Source organism: Lathyrus oleraceus, chromosome 5, assembly GCF_024323335.1.
Source record: "Lathyrus oleraceus cultivar Zhongwan6 chromosome 5, CAAS_Psat_ZW6_1.0, whole genome shotgun sequence".
Classification (NCBI taxonomy): Eukaryota; Viridiplantae; Streptophyta; class Magnoliopsida; order Fabales; family Fabaceae; genus Lathyrus; species Lathyrus oleraceus.
In genome coordinates, this window is record NC_066583.1 from 612107957 (window position 1) to 612116615 (window position 8659).

The window sequence follows — 8659 nt, forward strand, 5'->3', positions numbered from 1 at the left end:
CAAGTATCAAAGTATTCACTATTATCATAAATAAATGTGAAGTGAATTATATCATTTTAGAAAATGACACATAAATTAAAAAAATGTAATTAATTTTATTGATTTTATAAAAATTTAGTGAAAACCTTCATACAACCTGTCACACCCCGATTTTGACCCTGAATCCCGATTCAATGCATTTATCATAGTTGTTGCACCTCTGCATAATATAACATGCATTCCATACCTCATATTGCTTAAAATATCAGTCAAAATGAATTTTCGAATCTACAGGCAGGCCGGTTGAATCAATTTTCAAATGTGTGTTAAATCAGCGGGCGGAATTTTTTCAAAATCAAGCTTGTAGACATCAATTTTATTAATCTATGTTTCCCGTAGTTTAACTTGGTGTGCTTAATTTATTTTTCGGCTAATTTTCCGGTCACATTTTGACCCGTCTGAGCATTTTAACCGGTAATTTTTTATTTCAAAATTTGACAAAAACTTGTATGTTTCCTAGAAGTTTATTTCGTGTTGATCATTTTGGTGCATTCAATTTAATTTTCGAACACTTTTTCGCGCTCGACTTTTATTCATTTCGAGTTCGTTTATTTTCATTTTTTCGTCAAAATGTTCAAAAAATAGAATTAATTGTGGTTTCACTTTAATTTTATATTGATTATTTTAACATATTTAATTTTGTGTATTTAAATTTATTATAATTCATTTTTATCACTAAAAATCAAAAAAGGGTATTTATGTAATTGTAAGCATATCAACCCTAAGTTCACACTATAAATAAATTCATTGGTCATGTGTAAGACCCCAATTCTGACCCTAAGATCCCTCATGTCATCTCATCATATGCATTGGCATTGGGATCACATCTTGACATCCTCCTTACCCCTCATTCATTAGGCTTGCATTGGGGGAGATCATCAAGCACATTTGATTGTATCATACTTTATATTTTATCATCTTTACTAACCAAAATACTGATCACACTAAAATTTACGTATTTTCGACTTCGATTTCGCATGCATTCTAGTTATTTTATTATCGTTTTGTTGTGTTATTACTGTGTTTTCCTTTGTTTTCAGGTTTTTACCTTAATAGGAGCCCCGATCGAGAAAAGGAGTGAAAAAGAGCCAAAAACCCTAAAAATCAGCATTTTGCTCTTATGGCCTACCCAATGGCGGGCGCCACAGTCCAAGTCATGACGTGTCCAATTCAAACTTCCATCAACTCCCACGTTTTCCCACCACTTCCACTAAGGCGCCCCACTTTGTGCTTGTGGCGGGCGCCATGGACTTGTGGCGGGCGCCACAAGAGGAAAACAGTTTCCTCTATTTTCAAGTTGAAGGGCATCCAAGTAAATTCCACCTTTTTTATTTGCTTATAAATAGAAACGCGAATTCAGTTTTACAATCACCCAAACTTAGAGCAGACAAAGATCCGAACGTTGGAACAAGGCGAAATCAGAAGCAACTTTGTTTCACTTAGGCATATATTCAGTTTTATAAAGTGGTAATCGCTTCGCATTGGAGTGTTACCACAATTGTGTAATTGAGTCTGTGATAGAGTCTGTACTCGAGTTTGGAGCACTTTGGAAGGAAGTTAATCCTGCCGCCATTTTCTTTTCCGCATTGCAATTTACTCAGCCCTCCGATTGGAGCAGGTTTTTATTACTCGCCTTTACTTTATTTATTTTCCGCACTCGCTTTAAATTATTTATTTCCCGCACTCTCTTTACTTTATTTATTTCCCGCACTCGCTTTTACTTTATTTATTTCCCGCACTCGCTTTAAATTATTTATTTTCCGCACTCGCACTACTTTCATTTATTTTCCGCACTCGCTTTAAATTATTTACTTTCCGCACTCGCACTACTTTTATTTATTTTAATGCACTTTTACTTTACCATGTCTAGCTAAATTTATAAGGCTAGAATGTAAGGATCGTAATTAAACCAGTAATCCGTACAATTGTTCGTAGAAACACTTAAAGGGCTATTTTAACTTTCAAATTAAGTTTTCCCGCACTTCAATTCCGTTGGGTAAGATCGAAAGCCGTCCAACGTCTTTTTAAACTTAATTGTTTTTAACTATTTCAAAAACAGCGAAAGCGCTTTGTCAAGTTCATTAGGAGTTTTTAACATCAAGAAGAAAAGAGATTTTGAAACTATTTTCGGACGCGTTTATAAGTTTAGAGTCTGGTTCGTGAGAACCTCTTTTGGTTAAGAAATCCAGGTTATAATACTTTTCAACTTAGTCAAGATACTATATTTCTTAAAAATAGGTTTACTACTCTAACGCAATGCACGCCTTTTTATAAGTGACAATAAGAGGGTTTGATTAGGGAGTACAACTCGGTTCTGAATACGCGAAAGCGACAGTTCCTGTTAAATTAGTTCTTTTCAAAGTAGGAAACATTGCCCATAAGTAGTTCTATTAGCAAGTACTTGGATTATCATTTAATTATGTGAATTACATTCGACCCTATCTTTATTAATCAAATTTATTTTAAAACTTTACTTTTCAATTGCACACTACAAAAACACCTATTTTAATTGCCTTTGATAAACACCATAACAATAGATAACGATAGATTGACACTTGGTCTCTGTGGTTCGATAATCTTTTATATTACTCTGACGGGTTCGTACACTTGCGAACATCAAGATTTACAACGCATCAAATACCAAAAATATGTCTTTGTATAAACTAACTCTTTTGTAGGTAGGGCATATGCTCACCTTTGATCTATCAAGCTCACATATAAGGTTTAAGACCCTCAAGGCAAGAAGCTCAATCAAAAATTGGTTTACTATGGCTCTAAGCATCATATATGAATCCCCATGGTTTTCACATGTTATTTTAATCAAGAAATCATCAAGAGTTTGGAGTTGGTTTGTCTTGGAAACCCTAATTCATCTCGGTATCTTGTGTAATTTCTCCAACAAGTTTCTTCATCAATTGATCAAATATTTCAAGGGATACTTCAAATTCCATCATCTTATGCATATATGATCCTCCATGAGTCCCAAAAGCCAAGAGAATGGCAAGCTAGCAAGTTGGTTCATGGTGGTTGACCAGAGGAATTCATCTGATCAAAACTGGAGTTCCCTAGACCATATCTCCTACAATTTTTGTCATATGAAAATGATTCCAAGAACAACATTACTCTAAATGACATTCCAAACAACTTTCATGTTGAGGTCTAGAGCTATTTTTTCTTGGAAAGTCATTTTTTATGGTGAAAGATTATAGGTCATTTTCTCTAAACCCTAATTTGGAGGTCAACTTCCCAAGGTCATAACTTGCTCAATGTTTATGATATGAAAGATTTCCAAGTTTCACAATCAAATTCAAGATGCCTATTTCAATTTTTATGTTTGGAGGAAGAGAAAATTCAACTTTTATGTGCATGTGATATGAGGATACATTATAGGTCATTTTGGACCAATGCCATTGAACAAGTGATTTTACTCAACTTCAAAAATGCATAAATCCTTCATATTAAATCCAAATGAGGTCAAGTTTGTGACCATTTTGAATTACTTTGATAGGGATAAAACTTTGATGAAGGAACTTTTCTCATTTGAAGCTCACATAAAAAGTTAGCCAAGGTGGAATAAGTGAACATATAGCTTGACACTTAGAATTTTTTTTGACATGTTTGATTTTCCCAACTTCCACCTCAAAATTCATCATTATCCAAGCTTTAAATGAAAAAGTGTTCAACATGAAAGTTGTTACTCTTGATCTAACCTTTCCAAAAATTCCAATTTCATCCCATTTGGACAAGATATGAGTGACCTGCGCATGGCTTGAACATTGGATCATCATTTGGCATAAGTGAGCTTGAAACTTTCATACATAATTGCATAGCTTTCCAACATGACTTCAGCATTGTTTGTACTCATTTATGGACCAGAAGGAGTGATTACATGGGCCTATCACACGCCCATGTGTCGCAATGCGAAAAACAACCGGCGGAAAAAAACATGTTTATAGAGCCGCCACCGACGCTATTCATCCTATGACGGAAAGGAAGCGCATGACTAACCTAAGAAAAGGGAAAGGAACGGTCTTACGACCAGAGATTACAAGGTACGGGAGTAGGTTACGCAAGGGGAAGGTATTAGCACCCCTCACGTCCGTCGTACTCGACGGGATCCATGCTCAAAAGAATAGGAAAAGGTTGCTAAATAACTGCTCAAAGAAAATGCACGCACGCTGGAATAATAAACAGGCGAAAGAAGATGGAGGAAGTGGACTCGGCAGGATGTCGCATCCTGGGCCTACGTAGTTTGTCAGAAACAAACATCAGAGTCAACGTAGTTTGGGGAAATGGGAAACATGCTCGCTAGGACATCGCATCCTATGCCTACGTATCTTCTCTATCCAGAGTAAGAATCAGAGCACTCGTAGCTCGGCTCACGCACGCCGAAACAAAACACCGAAAAGAGACACTGAGACGTCATAAGAAACACTCAAAAAGGAAACAGAATGCCAATACATGGACTTATATCCGACTCCAAACAAACAACACAAACAAGGAAACAGAATGTCAATACATGGACTTACATCCGACTCCAAACAGATAGCGCACGCAAGGAAACAGAATGCCAATACATGGACTTATATCCGACTCCAAACAAATAGCACATGCTAACCAGCGAACACCAAAGAAAAAAGATTATCAGATTGACAAACTAATAGGGAGTCTGGAACTCGAGCCTAATAGTTGTCACAAAACACACACAAAAAAGAAAAAGGTGAAAAAGAAAAAGGGTGCCCGGAGAGATCTCGCTCGATCTCCTGCCTACGTATCTCATCTGGTATGAGAATCAGGGCGACGTAGTTCCCCTTAACAGGGGAAAGGAGACAACAAACTAATAGGGAGTCTGGAACTCGCACCTAATAGTTGCAAACAAACAAAAGGAGAAAGAGACGCTGAGACGTCAAAAGAAACAAAAGGTTGCCCGGAGAGATCTCGCTCGATCTCCTGCCTACGTATCTCATCTGGTATGAGAATCAGGACGACGTAGTTCCCCTTAACAGGGGATAAACTCTCTCCTAACCAGAGACCAGGGAAGCAAACAAACTAATAGGGAGACTAAGACTCGAGCCTAAGAGTTGTCATGCAAACGATATCCCTAAGTTGAGGTCTCTAATCAGAACCTAACTCACACAGGAAGCAAGTCAGTTCAAACAACAAATAAACACCAATCACAAATGATCAAGCATCACACTCTATATACAAACAAGAGGCTCAGGCAAATGGTTGGGCTTTAGTCAAGAGGGGTCATATCAACCTCGACAAACAAGCCAAAACTGTAGGGGTGTTCTGAAGCTCTTAACCACTAACATTGAGAGTCAGGGTGAAGCTGATGAAATGTGGTAATGAGGATTAGCCCTCATGCTCTTAACCCTGGCCTGGGTGAGCTCAAATCAAAGAAAGCGTGGGGATCCAAAAAGAGGGACCCTATTCCACATGACTGACTCTATACAAAGATCTTGGGTACATTGTTCAAGAGCATCAGCACGTAGTGCGAGCACAATGAACGACTCACTGAATAACAGGGGACTGGCTACTAGTCTCTTCTATCTGTCAATTGCCTCTTCACTTAGGAGGACTTAACAAGTAACATGCCCCACTTGGAGGTCTTTGGCACAAATGTAAACAAACACAAACAGTGCCTCTTAAGGAGGACTTCAGCCAAAATGCCTGCCAAAAAGGTGACAGGACTTCCAGACTACATGGAGTAAGAGGGCTAAACTACCTCAGTGGTGTATCAACCACACTCCAAAGCTTAAGCAAAAGCAAAGCTAGCAAGCAACTAATGTACCTGTACAAAAGCTTAAACAGTTAATATCTCAATCAGAAAACCAATAGACAATAGTGGAACTTTCCAACATTTACAACTCAATGCAAGTCATAAGTGCAAGCAGTCAAGTGAGTTCATCACATCAATTGACCTACAAGACAACAAGAGTTAGTATTCAAAGCAACTTGCATCTCAAATAATGAGACCAAACCAACCATTAGTGCCAAATGCTCAAACTTGAAACACAAAGCTCAATTAGTATGTGTACAAACCACTAGTTCAAAGACTAGGTTCAAAAGCAAGTCAAATGACCAAAACAAAAGTCAATATTTCACATGAAGCACATTCAATCAAACAAGAAAGAGTCCTAAAAAGGCCCAAAACTAATTCATAAGGCAAAGCCATCAAATAAATCATGTTATGCAAAGGCAAACAATATGCACAAAGTTGGACATCCAAATTAGAAAATCCAAATCAAAACAGAAACACATCCAATGATCATGAAATTTTTTATGAGAGCTCAACATGTTATGAACATACATCATGCAAAAAATCAGATCCAGAAGAGCTCAAATGATAGGCAAATGAAAATGCACAAATGCAAGGCACCAAATGTTACACCAAATGGTAAAAATGCCAAACAAAAGCCAAAAAATCATGTCACATGTTAGGATCAAGCATGTCAAATTTCAAAGCAATTGGATTAAAGATGAGCATTTCACAAACAAATGAATGTAACATGTCATCTTGGCATCATGTTCAAACACAAAATCACAATTAAAAATCCAGAAACACAAAAATCATGAAAATAACATCAAAAAATAATAGACATTAACACAAGCATGTGAAAAAAAATTGGGATCAAATTGAAGCATCCTACTATTTTTAGTGATTTTTTGAAATTGAATGAACAAAAATGAAATAATATGAAAATAATATGGAAAACAAAATGTGAATGGAATTGGAAAGTGCACCAGCCAGGGATCGAACCCATGCAAGGCCAGGAAATGAGAATATCAGAAATTAATCAGCAAAGTGCACACAAGCAGGTTCGAACCCACGCACTCATAGACCTAACGCTTATCAAAAATTAAATCCAAAAACACACACGCGAGGGATCGAACCCACGCGAGGCCAGGCTCAAGAGCGCATGAAGCGCAGCGTTTCATTAAACGCGTGGAAGCCACATCATCAGTCTTTGTACGCGTGGAACGGTCAAACGAACGGTAGCCAATGGAAGTGCCAAGGACGCACACACGTGGACGCTGATAGGGCAAAACCCTAGGCAATATGCAGACGGCGGAGGACGGCGGTTTCCACCGTCTTCTCCGGTGGTACAGGCGGAGATCCATGAAGAAAATTTCCAGAAATTGATGAAATGCATATGGTTCGAACCGTCTTGCAACGAGGATCACAGATATCATAATCATCTAGCCTAATTCTCCATGAATCAAACGGATCGAAGGAAAACATTTTTTATATCCATACTTTAAATCAACATATCTAACTCAATATCCAGCCAAATTAAGATCTAAAGCTATCAGAATTCTCAGCATAACACGATCTACATGTTTATGGCAATAAAAAGGCAAAAAGAGATGATCGAATTTCACTTACTTGGAAGTTATAGTGATCGAATTCGTGTCCTCAAGCTTCTATACTTTCCAGATCTTCTCCTATAACCTCAACTTGAAGCTTGATGCAAGAAAAAGCAGCTGAAACCACCTCAATTCACTCCAATTTCAGAAATCCATCTTCATGTGTATGCACTTGTGGAGCTCGAATTCTTGATCAATTCTTCAATCCAATGGTTGAATCTTGCTCCAAATTCCACCAGCAGTAACAATAGATAACGATAGATTGACACTTGGTCTCTGTGGTTCGATAATCTTTTATATTACTCTGACGCGTTCGTACACTTGCGAACATCAAGATTTACAACGCATCAAGTTTTTGGCGCCATTGCCGGGGACCAATTTCGTCAAATTTCATTTTCCTGTTGTTATATCGTTTAGACTTAGGTTATTTCCCGCCGGTCGATGCGAAGAACTCGCAACACCGGAAGTTTAAGTTTAGTAAACCCTCTGGCGGAACCTGAACGTTACTCTCGCGCACGTTTATTCTTTCATAGAATTAAGAGAGCTATGGCCGAAGATCAAAACCAAAGACCTCTTAAGGACTTCGCTCAACCATCTAATGAAGAACCTAGTTCTAGTATAGTAAACCCAATCATCCCAGCCAATAATTTTGAACTTAAACCATCCTTGTTGCAATTAGTGCAACAGAGACAATTCGTGGGTCTCGCTACCGAGAACCCAAACCAACATTTAAAAATATTTCTTCAATTAGTAGATACTTTTAAAACCAATGGAGCTTCTCCTGAGGCAATACGTTTAAGATTATTTCCTTTTTCCCTCAGAGATAAAGCCCTATCATGGTTAGATTCCCTTCCACCCAATTCCATTACGACTTGGGATAACCTTAGAAGAGTTTTTCTTGCTAGATATTTTCCCCTGAGTAAGACCGCCGTTCTTCGAAACCATATAACTAGATTTACCCAAAACCAAGGAGAATCGCTGTTCGAAGCTTGGGAGAGATATAAAGAGTTGTTACGAGCATGCCCACATCATGGCTTAGAAAATTGGTTAATCATTCAAACCTTCTATAATGGACTTCATTACAACACAAAGATGACCATCGACGCTGCCGCAGGCGGTGCTCTGATGAACAAACCTTACCCTGAAGCTAGTGCCCTCATCGAAGACATGGCTCAAAACCATCAATCATGGGGAGTCGAACGAGCGACAGTTGAGAAGAAGGAAGCCCAAGGAGGAGTGCATGAACTAA

The 8659-nt window shown here is 38.0% G+C and overlaps 1 non-coding gene across 1 annotated transcript; it reads right to left on the reverse strand.

Moving 5' to 3' along the window:
- Positions 1 to 8340: 8340 nt before the first annotated feature.
- On the reverse strand, positions 8341 to 8447 carry LOC127088828 (small nucleolar RNA R71). Its single transcript, XR_007790642.1, has one exon. It is a non-coding gene; the product is annotated as a small nucleolar RNA R71 (small nucleolar RNA).
- Between the last annotated feature and the right edge of the window lie 212 nt (positions 8448 to 8659).